Source organism: Choloepus didactylus, chromosome 2 (genome assembly GCF_015220235.1).
Source record: "Choloepus didactylus isolate mChoDid1 chromosome 2, mChoDid1.pri, whole genome shotgun sequence".
Lineage (NCBI taxonomy): Eukaryota > Metazoa > Chordata > Mammalia > Pilosa > Megalonychidae > Choloepus > Choloepus didactylus.
In genome coordinates this window covers 77393959-77411874 of record NC_051308.1, presented here as the reverse complement: position 1 = coordinate 77411874, position 17916 = coordinate 77393959, and the positions used below count along the sequence as shown (strand labels likewise).

Genomic DNA, 17916 nt, shown 5'->3' with positions numbered 1-17916 from the left:
ATACCATGCTTTATTTAACCAACTCTCATTTCTAGATATTTCAATTGTTTCCACTGTTCTTGGCATTATGCTGTAGCACCCACACCCGTGGCATCGTGGAGCATTTACTTTCTTCAGGTAAAAAGGAAAAGCTTGAGTCTGGTTTATAGACCACTCTGCTGGAACCTACTGCATGCCAGCAGTGACCTAAAGGATGAACAGTGGTGAGTGATGGGGAATGGGGAGGAGGAAGAAAGGAAGTGTCAATACAGGAGTACTGGGAGGAATTAGCAACTCCTGCCAGTTCTCGTTCAGGTGAATTTCCATGACCTATACCACTTGTTGGAAACCACTGCAGGGCTCAGAGAACTGGGAGAGCTTGGTTCTCTAGAAGAAGGTATCTATTGCCCTGATTGATTCTGCACATCAGGCCATCCATAAAGCACCAGAGCACTGTGAAGAATCCATGGTGGGTTCAAACACCATCCTCTATGTCTTCTGCATTAAGGAGCCTATGATAATCCTTCTGCAGCTGGAACTCTTGACTGCTGTGGCTAAGTGAAGGGTTCTCCATCATCTCCTATGGGTCTCTGATCACTTCTGTCCAAGCCTACACAATCATGACTTGCTCTAGAGCAGGGGTCACTAATTGCAGACATGTCTTAGGCTATGCCTTTACTCTTGTTCAAAGAATAGTTTTGGAGGACAGAGAACCAGTTGGTTTCTATGGAAGGCTTTGCTTTTCTCTAATAAGCTATGCACAATGCTTGTTCACTTGCACGATGTTGATTTGCTAATCCAAGGGGTGGTTACGGAGTTTACAGATTCTGTGGCTCTTTGCCTCTAAACCTGAGGCCATCTCCATTCTCTACGAAAGCCTCATTCTCTCTAGTGCCATGACCATATTTCCTCTATTCAAAAATGCCATAAATTGAAAAAACAAAAAACACAAAAAAGCAAGCACAAAAACTCACTATATTAATGGCAGCATTTTGGTAAAAAAATAGGCATCACTGGCATATTTCCTTTGATATCAGTTATAAGCCACCTTCCTATTTCAAAAGTATTAATATGTGAAAAATACACTTCATAGAATTGAGGAAATATGTAGCTTCTTATGTCCCATGGTAATGGCAGGAGTTAAAAAAAATGCGTCTGAGGGAAGAGTCCCTTCCCACATAGTGTCTATGATGATCGTGATGGAAACTCATGCCTTACTGGGCAGTCTCAGCAGCACCACGACATTGCCTGGGCAACACCATTAACCAACTTTCTGGCTTAGGGAGGTCAAGTGCTCAACTATCTAATCTTCACATCATCTCAGCTTTGCCTTATTTCCTTTCTATATGACATTGACAGAATCTGTGTAATACATGGGCAAAAGCTACCAGAATTGCTGTACAGATGATAGGCTACGTGAAATGAATGTAGATATTTTGAAACTGAAAAGACATTCTTCCCACTAGGTGAAATCCATATTAAAAAGAACAGCAAAGGCAACCTTGAAACTGAAGGGAAGAAGAGAATTACAAAACGTCAGCTTGAGGATGGGGGCAAGAGTAAAGAGTGCAGGGCCAGTTCTGTTGTCTGGCTTGGCAACTGTGGGAGATTCTGTGCTGGTTGACTACAGATTGACATTAGGACATTTCTTTTTTATTTAGACTGGCTTTCGAGAACTATTTCCACCTTTTTCCTCACTGTTTTGTGGACCACCCACCAGGAAGGAGGGAGTCCCCAAACAAATGGGTGTTATTTGATGATAGATTTTTTTTTTTTTTTTTTTTTTTTTTTTTTTTTTTTTTTTTTAAATCATCATTTTATTGAGATATATTCACATACCACGCAGTCATACAAAACAAATTGTACTTTCGATTGTTTACAGTACCATTACATAGTTGTACATTCATCACCTAAATCAATCCCTGACACCTTCATTAGCACACACACAAAAATAACAAGAATAATAATTAGAGTGAAAAAGAGCAATTGAAGTAAAAAAGAACACTGGGTACCTTTGTCTGTTTGTTTCCTTCCCCTACTTTTCTACACATCCATCCATAAACTAGACAAAGTGGTGTTTGGTCCTTATGGCTTTCCCAATCCCATTGTCACCCCTCATAAGCTACATTTTTATACAACTGTCTTCGAGATTCATGGGTTCTGGGTTGTAGTTTGATAGTTTCAGGTATCCACCACCAGCTACCCCAATTCTTTAGAACCTAAAAAGGGTTGTCTAAAGTGTGCATAAGAGTGCCCACCAGAGTGACCTCTCGGCTCCTTTTGGAATCTCTCTGCCACTGAAGCTTATTTCATTTCCTTTCACATCCCCCTTTTGGTCAAGAAGATGTTCTCCATCCCACGGTGCCAGGTCTACATTCCTCCCTGGGAGTCATATTCCACGTTGCCAGGGAGATTCACTTCCCTGGGTGTCTGATCCCACGTAGGGGGGAGGGCAGTGATTTCACCTTTCAAGTTGGCTTAGCCAGAGAGAGAGGGCCACATCTGAGCAACAAAGAGGCATTCAGGAGGAGACTCTTAGGCACAAATACAGGGAGGCCTAGCCTCTCCTTTGCAGCAACCGTCTTCCCAAGGGTAAAACTTATGGTAGAGGGCTCAACCCATCAAACCACCAGTCCCCTATGTCTGTGGTCATGTTAGCAACCATGGAGGTGGGGTAGGCGAATACCCCTGCATTCTCCACAGGCTCCTCAAGGGGGCACTACATCTTTTTTTTTTTTTTTTTTTTCCCCTTGTTTGTCTTTTTTCTTTCTTTTTTTTTTTTTTTAACTTTCCCTTCTTTTTTCAAATCACCTGTATGAAAAAAAAAGTTAAAAAGAAAACAAACATACAATAAAAGAGCATTTCAAAGAGACCATAGCAAGGGAGTAAGAAAAAGACAACTAACCTAAGATAACTGCTTAACTTCCAACATGTTCCTACTTTACCCCAAGAAAGTTACATAATATAGCAACATTTCAGTGAACTTGTTCCTACTACAACCATCAGAAATTAACAGACCATAGTCATTTCTGGGCATCCCCAGAACGTTAAATAGCTTATCTGTTCTTCCTGGATTATTGTTCCCCCTTCCTTAATTGCTCTCTACTGCTAGTTCCCCTACATTCTACATTATAAACCATTTGTTTTACATTTTTCAAAGTTCACATTAGTGGTAGCATATAATATTTCTCTTTTTGTGCCTGGCTTATTTCGCTCAGCATTATGTCTTCAAGGTTCATCCATGTTGTCATATGTTTCACCAGATCGTTCCTTCTTACTGCCGCGTAGTATTCCATCGTGTGTATATACCACATTTTATTTATCCACTCATCTGTTGAAGGACATTTGGGTTGTTTCCATCTCTTGGCAATTGTGAATAATGCTGCTATGAACATTGGCGTGCAGATATCTGTTCGTGTCACTGCTTTCCGATCTTCCGGGTATATACCGAGGAGTGCAATCGCTGGATCGAATGGTAGCTCTATATCTAGTTTTCTAAGGAACTGCCAGACTGACTTCCAGAGTGGCTGAACCATTATACAGTCCCACCAACAATGAATAAGAGTTCCAATTTCTCCACATCCCCTCCAGCATTTGTAGTTTCCTGTTTGTTTAATGGCAGCCATTCTAACCGGTGTTAGATGGTATCTCATTGTGGTCTTAATTTGCATCTCTCTAATAGCTAGTGAAGCTGAACATTTTTTCATGTGTTTCTTGGTCATTTGTATTTCCTCTTCAGAGAACTGTCTTTTCATATCTTTTGCCCATTTTATAATTGGGCTGTCTGTACTATTGTCATTGAGTTGTAGGATTTCTTTGTATATGCAAGATATCAGTCTTTTGTCAGATACATGGTTTCCAAAAATTTTTTCCCATTGAGTTGGCTGCCTCTTTACCTTTTTGAGAAATTCCTTTGAGGTGCAGAAACTTCTAAGCTTGAGGAGTTCCCATTTATCTATTTTCTCTTTTGTTGCTTGTGCTTTGGGTGTAAAGTCTAGGAAGTGGCCTCCTAATACAAGGTCTTGAAGATGTTTTCCTACATTATCTTCTAGGAGTTTTATGGTACTTTCTTTTATATTGAGATCTTTGGTCCATTTTGAGTTAATTTTTGTGTAGGGGGTGAGGTAGGGGTCCTCTTTCATTCTTTTGGATATGGATATCCAACTCTCCCAGCCCCATTTGTTGAAAAGACCATTATGGCTCAGTTCGGTGACTTTGGGGGCCTTATCAAAGATCAGTCGGCCATAGATCTGAGGGTCTATCTCTGAATTCTCAATTCGATTCCATTGATCTATATGTCTATCTTTGTGCCAGTACCATGCTGTCTTGGCAACTGTGGCTTTATAATAAGCTTCAAAGTCAGGGAGTGTAAGTCCTCCCACTTCGTTTTTCTTTTTTAGAGTGTCTTTAGCAATTCGAGGCATCTTCCCTTTCCAAATAAATTTGATAACTAGCTTTTCCAAGTCTGCAAAGTAGGTTGTTGGAATTTTGATTGGGATTGCATTGAATCTGTAGATGAGTTTGGGTAGAATTGACATCTTAATGACATTTAGCCTTCCTATCCATGAACATGGAATATTTTTCCATCTTTTAAGGTCCCCTTCTATTTCTTTTAGTAGAGTTATGTAGTTTTCTTTGTATAGGTCTTTTACATCTTTGGTTAAGTTGATTCCTAGGTACTTGATTTTTTTAGTTGCTATTGAAAATGGTATCTTTTTCTTGAGTGTCTCTTCAGTTTGTTCATTTCTAGCATATAGAAACATTACTGACTTATGTGCATTAATCTTGTATCCTGCTACTTTGCTAAATTTGTTTATTAGCTCTAGTAGGTGTATCGTTGATTTCTCAGGGTTTTCTAGATATAAGATCATATCATCTGCAAACAATGACAGTTTTACTTCTTCTTTTCCAATTTGGATGCCTTTTATTTCTTTGTCTTGCCGGATTGCCCTGGCTAGCACTTCCAGCACAATGTTGAATAACAGTGGTGACAGCGGGCATCCTTGTCTTGTTCCTGATCTTAGAGGGAAGGCTTTCAGTCTCTCACCATTGAGTACTATGCTGGCTGTGGGTTTTTCATATATGCTCTTTATCATGTTGAGGAAGTTTCCTTCAATTCCTACCTTTTGAAGTGTTTTTATCAAAAAGGGATGTTGGATTTTGTCAAATGCTTTTTCAGCATCTATTGAGATGATCAATTGATTTTTCCCTTTCGAGTTTTTAATGTGTTGTAATACATTGATTGTTTTTCTGATGTTGAACCATCCTTGCATGCCTGGAATGAACCCCACTTGGTCATGGTGTATGATTTTTTTAATGTGTCTTTGGATTCGATTTGCAAGTATTTTGTTGAGGATTTTTGCATCTATATTCATTAGGGAGATTGGCCGGTAGTTTTCCTTTTTTGTAGCATCTTTGCCTGGTTTTGGTATTAGATTGATGTTAGCTTCATAAAATGAGTTAGGTAGTGTTCCATTTTTTTCAATGTTTTGAAAGAGTTTGAGTAAGATTGGTGTCAGTTCTTTCTGGAAAGTTTGGTAGAATTCCCCTGTGAAGCCATCTGGCCCTGGGCATTTATTTGTGGGAAGATTTTTGATGACTGATTGGATCTCTTTGCTTGTGATGGGTTGGTTGAGGTCTTCTATTTCTTCTCTGGTCAGTCTAGGTTGTTCATATGTTTCCAGGAAATTGTCCATTTCTTCTACATTATCCAGTTTGTTGCCATACAGTTGTTCATAATATCCTCTTATAATTTTTTTAATTTCTTCAGGATCTGCAGTTATGTCACCTTTTTCATTCATTATTTTGTTTATATGGGTCTTCTCTCTTTTTGATTTTGTCAGTCTAGCTAGGGGCTTGTCAATCTTGTTGATCTTCTCAAAGAACCAACTTTTGGTGATATTTATCCTTTCTATTGTTTTTTTGTTCTCTATGTCATTTATTTCTGCTTTAATCCTTGTTATTTCTTTTCTTCTACTTGGTTTAGGATTGGTTTGCTGTTCATTTTCTAGCTTCTTCAGTTGATCCATTAGTTCTTTGATTTTGGCTCTTTCTTCCTTTTTAATATATGCGTTTAGTGCTATAAATTTCCCCCTTAGCACTGCTTTTGCTGCATCCCATAGGTTTTGGTATGTTGTGTTCTCATTTTCATTCGTCTCTATATATTTAGCAATTTCTCTTGCTATTTCTTCTTTAACCCACTGATTGTTTAGGAGTGTGTTGTTTAACCTCCAGGTATTTGTGAATTTTCTAAGTCTCTGATGGTTATTGACTTCTAATTGTATTCCATTGTGGTCAGAGAATGTGCTTTGAATAATTTCAATCTTTTTAAATTTATTGAGGCTTGTTTTATGTCCCAGCATATGATCTATTCTGGAGAAAGTTCCGTGAGCACTAGAAAAGTATGTGTATCCTGGTGATTTGGGATGTAATGTCCTGTAGATGTCTGTTAAATCTAATTCATTTATCAGATTGTTTAGGTTTTCAATTTCCTTATTGGTCTTCTGTCTGATTGATCTATCTATAGGAGAGAGTGATGTGTTGAAGTCTCCCACAATTATTGTGGAAACATCAATTGCTTCCTTTAGTTTTGCCAATGTTTCTCTCATGTATTTTGTGGCACCTTGATTGGGTGCATAGACATTTACGATTGTTATTTCTTCTTGCTGAATTGCCCCTTTTATTAGTATGTAGTGGCCTTCTTTGTCTCTCAAAACCTCCCTGCATTTGAAGTCTATTTTATCTGAGATTAATATTGCTACACCTGCTTTCTTTTGGCTGTAGCTTGCATGAAATATTTTTTTCCATCCTTTCACTTTCAATTTCTTTGTGTCCCTGTGTCTAAGATGAGTCTCTTGTATGCAACATATTGATGGATCATTTTTTTTGATCCATTCTGCGAATCTATATCTTTTAATTGGGGAGTTTAATCCATTTACATTCAACGTTAAAACCGTGAAGGCATTTCTTGAATCGGCCATCTTATCCTTTGGGTTATGTTTGCCATATTTTTCCCTCTCTCTATTAATATCCTTTATTGTACCCATACCGAATCTCTTTAGTACTGAACCTTTCTCCAAGTCTCTCTGTCCTGTCTTTGTTTCTCTGTCTGTAGGGCTCCCTTTAGTATCTCCAGTAGGGCAGGTCTCTTGTTAGCAAATTCTCTCAGCATTTCTTTGTCTGTGAAAAATTTAAGCTCTCCCTCAAATTTGAAGGAGAGCTTTGCTGGATAAAGTATTCTTGGCTGGAAATTCCTCTCTCTCAGAATTTTAAATATATCGTGCCATTGCCTTCTCGCCTCCATGGTGGCTGCTGAGTAGTCACTACTTAGTCTTATGCTGTTTCCTTTGTATGTGGTGAATTGCTTTTCTCTTGCTGCTTTCAGAACTTGCTCCTTCTCTTCTATGTTTGACAGTGTGATCAGTATATGTCTCGGAGTGGGTTTTTTTGGATTTATTCTATTTGGAGTTCGCTGAGCATTTATGATTTGTGTATTTATGTTGTTTAGAAGATTTGGGAAGTTTTCCCCAACAATTTCTTTGAATACTCTTCCTAGACCTTTACCCTTTTCTTCCCCTTCTGGGACACCAATGAGTCTTATATTCGGACGCTTCATATTATCTATCATATCCCTGAGGTCCATTTCGAGTTTTTCAATTTTTTTCCCCATTCTTTCTTTTATGCTTTCATTTTCCATTCTGTCATCTTCCAGGTCACTGATTCGTTGTTCAACTTCCTCTAGTCTTGTACTATGAGTGTCCAGAATCTTTTTAATTTGGTCAACAGTTTCTTTAATTTCCATAAGATCATCCATTTTTTTATTTAGTCTTGCAATGTCTTCTTTATGCTCTTCTAGGGTCTTCTTGATTTCCTTCATATCCCGTACTAGGGTCTCATTGTTCATCTTTAGTTCTTTGAGTAGCTGCTCTAGGTGTGTCTCTTCTGGTCTTTTGATTTGGGTGCTTGGGCTTGGGTTATCCATATCGTCTGGTTTTTTCATATGCTTTATAATTTTCTGTTGTTTTTGGCCTCGTGGCATTTGCTGTCCTTGATAGGGTTCTTTTAGGGTTTGTAGACCAGTTGAAGTCCTTATCTCTAATTTATCAGATCTACAGCTTCGTGGAGTACACTTTCTCTAACTAACCAGCAGGTGGCGTCCACGAGCCACCTGTTCTCCACAAGCCAGATCTCCCCTGCTTAGCCTTTTTGGTGAGTGGGGGAGTGAGTCTTGTGGAGCCCAATTGGTGTCCCAAGCTTGCGTGTGTAGTTGGTGTTGCCTGCCCTGTATGTGGGGCGTGTTTCTGGGCAGTCGGGGAGGGGGGGTGGCCCTAACAATCAAATCTCCCTGATGATCCTAGAGTTTTAAAGCTACTGCAATAGTCTAATCCTTCAGTTCAGTCCAGCCACAGTTTGTCTCTGCCACTGACCCACAAGTCTTTGGTATTGGCGTATGGCTCCTGAGACTTGCAAGTGGGCCCCTCTTCCAGGCTGTGCACCCCGGGTCCTCTGTTGAGGGATGACTGTGCTATGTCACAGGTGAGTGCCGTCCCCCCAGGGCAGTTCTGGGCTGCTGGGCTGTGTTGGGAGGCTCCCAGTCTGCTCAAATGATGGCTGAATGGGGCTCTGTTAATTCACACTGCTCCCCCTTCCCAGCTCTGGGACATTCAGCTGAGGTTGCAGGGAAGGCTAATGTCCACGCCCAGTTTTGTGGTGTGTGCCTGTTATTTGAAGCACTTCCGTCACACTGGGTTGTCTGGGGCAGCTCTGGGCTATGGGGCTGGCGATGGGCAGGAGTGTTTCCTGTCCACCAGGATGGTGGCTGTGAGCGGACACCCCCCTTTTCTTGGGAAGTTGTGTTGTTTAGTGAATTTTCTCAGCCACTGGATTATTGCCTTTTGTCTCAGAGCTCTCTTATTTCTGCTCTTGACTTGACGTGCCCAAATTTCAATTCTTTGAAGCTTTCTGTATTGAGCTTCTTAGAGTAATTGTTTTAGAAAAAGCAAAAAGGATTTAAAAAAAAAAAAAAAAAAAAAAAAAACGGCCCTCCTCAGAGATCTAATGGGTTATTGAAATGCTAATAGACAAAGCAACCAGGGCCATTAAGGAAAGGTGCCCTGGGCAGAGAGATCAGCCTTGCTTCGGGATTTGCATATGCGCCTCAAGGCCTGATCTCCGCCCTTCCCCTTTCTGTGTTCACCAGAACTCCAAAAATCCTCTGCTTTTACTTTGGAGCTTCTCGTGTTGTTTTCCTTCTATGCCCGTCTCCTCTCTGCTGGGCTGGCTGCTCTCAGAGTCTCTGGTGTCTGGCCTCAGTCTATCTATGGTTGGAGTTTGAATCAGTAGAATGAGTTTCCGATGAGAGCAGCCACTGCAATTCTCCCTTCTCCTTCCTGGAGCTGACAGCCCCTCCTCCCCCGGGACTGAGCCTGGCAGGGAGGGGCGCGGGTCCCCTGGCCGCAAAAACTTACAGATTTCGCTGATCTCAGCAGTTCCACGTTTTCATGAGTGTTGTATGAAGTATGCCCAAAGACAGATTGCTCTGTGGTGTCCAGTCCACGCAGTTCCTGGCTTTTTACCTACTTTCCTGGAGGAGTAATTGATGATAGATTTTTATTAATTTTATGTGTACTTTCCTACCCAGTCTCTTTTGTAATTATGGGCAATAAATTCTAAGACAGATGGTTAGCTTTATCCATATGCTCTGGGACAATGAAGCAAGCAAAACTCTTCATGAACTTACAGGAGGCCTAAGAGGAAGCCAGTGGTTTTAAACACAGCTCGATCTGGTTCGGCTTACACTGTAGAAGGTAATGAGATGTGTCAGAACAAACATGTGGAGAGACCAGTGCCTGTGAGAACTGAATTAGGTTTTTAAAAATCTGAAATATGAAAGAGGTTTTTGTTTTTTTTGGGATAGAAATAAAGGAAACATTTTGGTTTCTTTAACTAGGAGTAGCACTTGGTAACTGTTCTCTCAGCTTAAGGGTATGTTGATAAATTTAAGCAGGACTCTCCATGTTTTTATTTTGGGGAGGCTGAAAATCACAATGAAATGTTGGCAGAATATTTACAGAGAATTAATGCTTCAGGAGATCTCTGAAATAAAGTTTATGCTTGGGTTTGTGGAGAATAACGGTGTCATGACAGTTGCTCCCAAAATGTTATCAAACTTAGTAACCACTGCCAAAGGAAAGGTTTTAACATTTACTGGGCATCTAGTATGTGCTGAGAAGTTTACATACATTTCTCACTTTAACCTCAGTGCAACCTTGGGAGATAGATATTATTCACATTTAAGAGAGGAGGATACTGAGGTTTGGGATGTTTAAGTAATTGCCAAGGTCTGACCCCTGACATATAGCTTGACACATGATCAGTATGACAACAAGTTCTGTGTTTCCCCATCACAGCAGTTACCCAATACATTTTGGCCACACTGTGAGACAGTGGGAACGACTCAATTCTCTATTTTCCATCTCACCTTGTAACTCTGGCGCAAAGTCCTCCTCCACTTCCCACAGCAGCTGCCACCTATGGAATCCATTTGTTGACTGTGTATTACTTTGTGATACATTTGTTTGTTTAAACCAATATTTAAGATTGTTATTTAATGTTTTACATGTTTATGTCCTTTCTCTTTATTATATTATAAACCCTGAGAGGGCACTGACTTTAACTAACAAACTGCTGTATCTCCCCCAGCATTTTGCAAATAACTGATGCTCAATTACTGTCTATTTTATTTTAGTTACTGCTAGGTAGAAAATTTCTGAAATAGTTGATCTGATACAAAAGTCATAGTCAAAACCATTGTAAGGCATTGACAGTATCTTATGAGACTTTTGACAATTCTTACATCCATAATGTCAGAGGTTCAGGGAGATTGATAAGAAACGAATGGGGTTTTAAATTTTGAGACGAGGTCTATCATTAAGGATGTCAATAAAACATTTTATTTACTTTTAATATTGTCTGTTAAAATACCTCTAGATTTCCTTCAGCATTATATTTATGTTTCGTCCTCAGTCAGATTATCGTTAATTGCACCAGGGAAACTCCCCTAACTACATGGATGGCCTTGCTGTTTATATCTCTGAGCCTTACCTTTCAAAATATTTCTGAAGGCTGAAACTTGAAAATTTCCGTGCAGAAATATCCATTAAGGTCAAAAGGGAGCAGGAAAACGAAAGCTAATTTCATTCCGAAGATTCCGTTTTCTCTTGCCTTGGTGGTTGTTTCTTGCTTGTGGCACTTCCCCTGAGAGCATGACACTGGACAATGGACACACGAGACAATGAGAATTGTCTCAATGAACAACAGAAGACATAAACTAACTTCCTTTCAGTTCACAATAGTACTTATTCTGCATTGGAAAGTATGCCTAATTAAAACTACTATAATTCTCATTCTCATGCCAAATGTAATCCTGGAGGAGGCTATTGCTGGCACGAGGTCTGGAGTTTGTACTGCATCAAAGCCAGTAGCTTGTTTTTCCATCTGGGCTAGGCTTAGGGTTTGCAAGCCTTTTTGTGAGTTACTCCCTGGTAAATTTCAGGCTTGAGCTACTGCAGTTCATACACAAGGCTTTACCCCAAGAGTTGGAAATGTAATATGGCACTTGTTGAAGAGTGCTTTGCTACTGGAGGTACGACTAGTTCTACTGAGGTTTGTGTTGGCCACTTCAGGCTTCTGGGTTCAGTACAAAGTTTTGATTTAGTTCTGCAGGGTTTTATGACTTGGCTTCCTGAGACATTGGCACTCACACTGTTCTTTCATCCCAGCTGAGAAGATCCACTGGAGCATTTGCCTAAAGATTTCTAAATTTTACTTCGGAATAGTCATGATGATGGCTCAAGTGTTCTTGGAGGGTTTTCGTATTTGGAACTTCCCTATCTGTTCTGACATAGCTCTGGTTCTTGGCTCTTGGCTCTTGGGAAGAGGTTTAAGTCCTCTGCCTTAAGATTACACTTAATGTTTGTTGCACTGAATTGATTTAATGAAGGGCTTCCCTAAGTCTGGAGCCTGTATTAGTTTCTTACTGTTGCTGTAACACATCACCATATACTTAGTGACTAGAAACAACACAAATTTAATCTCTGAAAATTGTGGAAGTCACAAGTCCAAAATGAGTCTTAAAGGGTAAAAATCAAGGTGTCCTCAGTGCTGGTTCTTCCTGTGGGCTCCGGGGAAGAATCTGTTCTTTGTCTCTTTTACTTCTGGAGGCTGCTGGCATTTCTTGGCTCCTCACTGCACCACCTCAATCTATGCTTCCATGGTCACATCACATTCTCATCTACTGAAGTCAAATCTCCCTTTGCCTCCCTCTTCTAAGGACACTTGTGATTACATTTAGGGCCCACCTGGATGATCCAAGCTAATTCCCCATCTCAAGATCCTTAACTTACTCACATCTGCAAGATCGCTTTGTCATATAAGGTAATTGTTCCGGTTTGCTAATGCTGCTGCTACACAAAATACCAGAAATGGATTGGCTTTTATAAAGGGGGTTTGTTTGGGTACAAAGTCACAGTCTGAAGGCCATAAAAGTGTCCAAATGAAGGCATCAATAGAAGTGTACCTTCACTGAAGGAAGGCCAGTGGCGTCCGGAAAACCTCTGTTAGCTGGGAAGGCACGTGGCTGGTGTCTGCTGATCCCAGGTTGTGTTCCAGCTCCACTCTTAGCTCCTATGTAGTCTTCAAAGTGTCTCTCTTGGCTGCAGCACCTCCTTCTGTCTGTGAACACTTTTATAGGACTCCAGTGATTCAATTAAGACCCACCCTGAATGGGTGGGGTAATACCTCCATGAAAATTATCCAATCAAAGGCCTTGCCCACAGTTGATTGAATCACATCTCCATGGAAACACTCAAAGGATTCCAACCTAATCAATGTTAATACTTCAGCCCCCACAAGATTGCGTCAAAGAACATGGCATTTTGGGGGACATAAAACATCCAAACTGGCACACTCCCCATTCTGTATACCGACCCTGGCCCCTGTTAACCCCTATGCTAGCATCTGACTCTATGAATTTGCTTATTTTAATTTCATATCAGTGAGATCATACAATATTGGTCCTTTTGTGTCTGGCTCATTTCACACAACATGGTGTCTTCAAGGTTCAGCCATGTTGTCACATGTATAAGAACTTCATTTCTTTTTACAGATGAATAACATTCCATTGTATACATATACCGTATTTCTTTGATCCATTCATCTCTTGATGGATACTTGAGTTGCATTCATCTTTTGGCAATTGTGAATATGAACAGCAGTGTCAGATATCCCTTCAGGTCTCTGCTTTCAATTCTTTTGGGTATATACCCAGAAGTGGGATTGCTGGATCATATGGAAATCCTACACTTAGTTTTCTGAGGAACTACCAAGCTATATTCCACAGTGGCTACACCATTTTACCTTCCCACCAAGAATGAACTAGTGTTCCTATTGCTCCACATCCTCTCTAACACTTCTTTCTTCCTTTTTTTTTTTTGTAATAGTAGCCATTCTAATGGGTGTGAAATTGTGTCTCATTGTGGTTTTGATTTGCATTTCCCTAATAGCTAATGATGTTGAGCATCTTTTCATGTGCTTATTGGCCATCTGTAGATTTTCTCTGGAGAAACGTCTATTCAAATCTTTTCCCCATTATTTGATTGGGTTGTTTGTCTTTTTGTTGTTGAGTTGTGTGATTTCTTTGTAGATTCTGGCTATTAAATCCTTACTGGATGTGTTGCTGCCAAATATTTTCTCCCCCTCTGTAAATAGTCTTTTTACTTTTATGATGGAGTTCTTTGAAGTATAGAAGTTTTTAATTTTGATGAAGTCCCACTGATCTATTTTTTCTTTTGTTGCTCATGCTTTTGGTATAAAGTTTAGAAACTATGTCTAATAAAAGATCCTGAAGATGCTTTTCTACATTTTCTTGTAGGAATTTTATAGTTCTGGTTCTTATATTTATATCTTTGATCCATTTTGTGTTAATTTTTCTATGTGACATAAGTAGCATGTCTACTTTGTATGTGGATATCCAGTTTTCCCAGCACTATTTGTTGAAGAGACTATTCTTTCACTTACACGGAAAACTACAAAATGTTGTTCCTGTGTCTTCAATTTTTTGGAAGACTGAAAAACATAGGTATTAATTATTCTTGGAATGTTTTGTGAAATTCACCAGTGAAGCCATCTGGTCCTGGACTTTTTTTGGGGGTGGAGCTTTTTGGTTACTGATTTAATCTCTTTTCTTGTTATTGGCTTGTTGAGATCTCCCATTTTTTTCTTGAGTCAGTATAGATTGTTTATGTGTTTTTAGGAATTTGTCCATTTAATCTAGGTTTTCTAATTTGTTGTTATACAGATGTTAACAATATCTTCTTGTAATCCTTTTTATTTCTGTGGGGCCAGTAGTTAATGTACCCCATTACATTTCTGATTTTAGTTATTTATATCCTCACTCTTTTTTTTATTTGTCAATCTAGCTAAAGTTTTTTTTTTTTTTTTTAATCTAGCTAAAGTTTTGTCAATATTGATCTTTTCAATGAACCAACTTTTGGTTTTGTTGATTCTATTTTTAAAAAATTATCTATTTTTTTCATCTCTGTTCTAATCTTTGGTAATTCCTTCCTTCTGCCTGTGTTGGGTTTAGTTTTCTCTTCTTTTTCTAGATTCTCCAGTTATGAGGTTAGAGATCTCTGGTTTGAAGTCTTTCTTCTTTTCTAATATAAGCATTTAGATCCATAAAGTTCCCTCACAGCACTGGCTTTGCTTTGACCCATAAGTTTTGGTATGTTGTGTTTTCAGTTTCATTCACATCAAGGTAATACCCTTTTTTCCCTCATGATTTCTTCTTTGATATACTGTTTGCTTAAAAGTGTGTTGTTTAATTTCCACACATTGGTGAATTTTCCAGTTGTCCCTCTGTTACTGATTTCTAGCTTCATTCCAATGGGTTTGAAGAAGATAATTTTATTGTTTCAATATTTTTGAATTGCTTAAGAATTTTTTTTGAATGACCTAACATATGGTTTATCCTGGAGAATGACACATGTTGTGCTGGTTTGAATGTATTATGTCCCCCAGAAAAAGCCATATTCTTTGATGCAATCTTGTGGAGCAGACATATTAGTGGGGATTAAGTTGGAACGTTTGGATTAGGTTGTTTGCATGGAAATGTGCCCCACCCAACTGTAGGTGATAACTCTGATAATTTCCATGGAGGCATGGCCCCACCCATTCAGGGTGGGCCTTGATCAGTAGAGCCATATAAATGAGCTGACAAACAGAAGGAACTCAGTGCAGCTGTGACTGACATTTTGAAGAGGAGCTACAACCAAGAGGGATACTTTGAAGAAAGCACAGGAGCTGCAGATGAGAGACAGTTTGAAGATAGCTGCTGAAAGCAGACTCTTGCTCCAGAGAAGCTGAGAGAGGACAAATATCCCAAGTGCAACTAAGAATGACATATTTGAGGAACTGTAGCCTAGAGAGGAACATCCTGGGAGAAAGCCATTTTGAAACCAGAACTTTGGGGCAGATGCCAGCCACATGCCTTCCCAGCTAACAGAGATTTTCCAGACACCATTGGCCATCCTTCAGTGAAGGTACCTGATTGCTGATGTGTTACCTTGGACACTTTATGGCCTTAAGACTGTAACTGTGTAACCAAATAAACCCCCTTTTATAAAAGCCAATCCATTTCTGGTGTTTTGCATTCCGGCAGCATTAGCAAACTAGAACAGATTTTGGTACCAGGATTGGGGTGCCTTTTTTTTTTTCAGCATGACCTTATTTTTTTTCCAATTTTTTTTTATCTCATGAGAAAGACAAGTTAATGTTATTAAAACAAACATGTTTTTTAAAAAAAGGTGAAATGCCTAACATTCTTAAAGCAGAAAAAATCCCCAGCAGTGATTGGATAGACACTAATTCCATGTAATAATGGGAGAAGGGGGGAAAATGATATTCCCATCACAGTTTGGAAGATGTTATTTTCCATCGTCAATGAAGAGAAAACTTTGTTTTAGGTGTCAGTTTGTAGAGTTGGAAGAAGCTTTACGATTATTTATAAATGCTTGCATTAAAAGAAGGCAATATTGGTTCTCCTGGAGAGGAATCTATTTGGAAAACTAATTACCTCCAAATAGCTGCAAATTTTCAAGAATCTGCCAGGAGGATAAATCAGGAATGCCATCCAAATGAATCACAGCAGTATGTGATATTTCAGTGCTCTGGGAACCCTGTTAATAACAAGTCTTCCATCATAGCTTAAGGAGGCAAAGAGCCAGGGATCCGCGGAGGACCAGTCCATGGCATACACGCTATTTTCATGTTCTTCGTAGGTCACGATGACACTGTCCTGGAGGGGCTCTTTGTTCTTCTCCTCTTGATGGTGGTCTTCCTGGTCACTGAGGTCATCATCATCTACCAAATGGCCAAAGGGCTCCGAGGAAATGGACACCATATTTGAAAGGATGACTCTGCTGTTGCTTCTGCCCGTGAGGATCAGCTGATTGTGAGAGTTGGTTGTAGCAGACGTTCCACACCCAGTGGGAATGCTCCTCGAGTGTCTTCACAGGTTTGGTGACATTTCTAGTGTCCCAGAACTTCACCCTACAGTCATCTCCACAACTAGCCAAGTAGTACTGTTTATTGGGATTAAAGTCGAGGTCCCGCACCAGCTGTCCGTGGGCATTCTCTATGCAGTATATCTGGCTCATGGTCCAGCTGTCCCACCCTTGGAGGGTGGTGTCATTCACTGTGGCCACCTGGGTGCAGTTGTGATGGGGGCTCCACCTTCCTGAGGTAAACTTCAGTTGTCCTTTCCCTTCCAAAGATGCTGAGCTGGCCAGCACAGCTTGGCTTGAGCTTTCTTGTAAATCCCACAGCAGGATATGGTTATCAGCCAATGAAATGTTTTTTTTTCCCATCTCCCTTTTGTTCCCACAAAACACACAGCTTGGCTTGAGCTTTCTTGTAAATCCCACAGCAGGATATGGTTATCAGCCAATGAAATGATTTTTTTCCCATCTCCCATTTGTTCCCACAAAACATTTTATTGTAGCAGGTTACTAGCACATCTTTATCTGCTGGACTGGCACTAATGTGCCAAATTTCACCCACTTGATGAAGGAGAACATTTTAATTTATAATGTTATCTTCATTGTCAAAATCTATGATGTGGATCTTGGAGAACTGGGGGGTCGCCTTGGACTAACTCTGTTCCTTTTTTGACTCAGTAGAGAAAGTCTCAGCCATTTTCAGTTCCCAGTTCTTGAGTGGGGTGCTTTTGCTGCTGAGTTTGCAAATACAAAACATGTTGGAGTGGCTTTTTAAATGGATAAGGGGAAGATTCTGGAAGAATTGTGAGGAGCTTGATAGAAAAGGCATAAACTGGTTTGAAGAGACTTTGTGGAAATATGGACTCTAAAGATACTTCTGATGAGGACTTGAACAGGAATGATGAATGTGTTCTTGCAAACTGGAAGAAAGGTGATTCTTGCTTTAAAGTGGCAGAGAATTTGGCAAAATTGAGTCCTGATGTCAGATGGAAGGAAGAATTTGAAAGCAACAAACTGGAATACTTAGCTGAGGAGATCTTCAGACTACATGTAGAGGATGTACTTTGGCTTCTCCTTGCAGCTTATAGTAAAATGCAAGCGGAGAGAGATAAACTTAGAACTGAACTCTTGGATTCAAAGAAACCAGAAGCTGATGGCTTGGAAAATTATGGGCTTCCAGGGGGTGGAATCCCAGAAGCTACAGCCCAACATGAGAATTTAACCCAGCCGCCATTTCAGTATAAGCCAGGATTGCAGGTGGAATTATCCAGAAAGGATCTGTGGAAACTCCTATTGTCTGATGGCTTTGACCCCTGTGTGCTTCATGCAAAGCCAACAGAATTTTTGTGATATCTTTATAGACAGAGCCTTTGCCAGTCTG

The 17916-nt window shown here is 39.9% G+C and overlaps 1 pseudogene; it reads right to left on the bottom strand.

Moving 5' to 3' along the window:
* Nucleotides 1-16177: 16177 nt before the first annotated feature.
* LOC119526219 lies at nt 16178-16923 on the bottom strand (annotated as a pseudogene).
* Between the last annotated feature and the right edge of the window lie 993 nt (nt 16924-17916).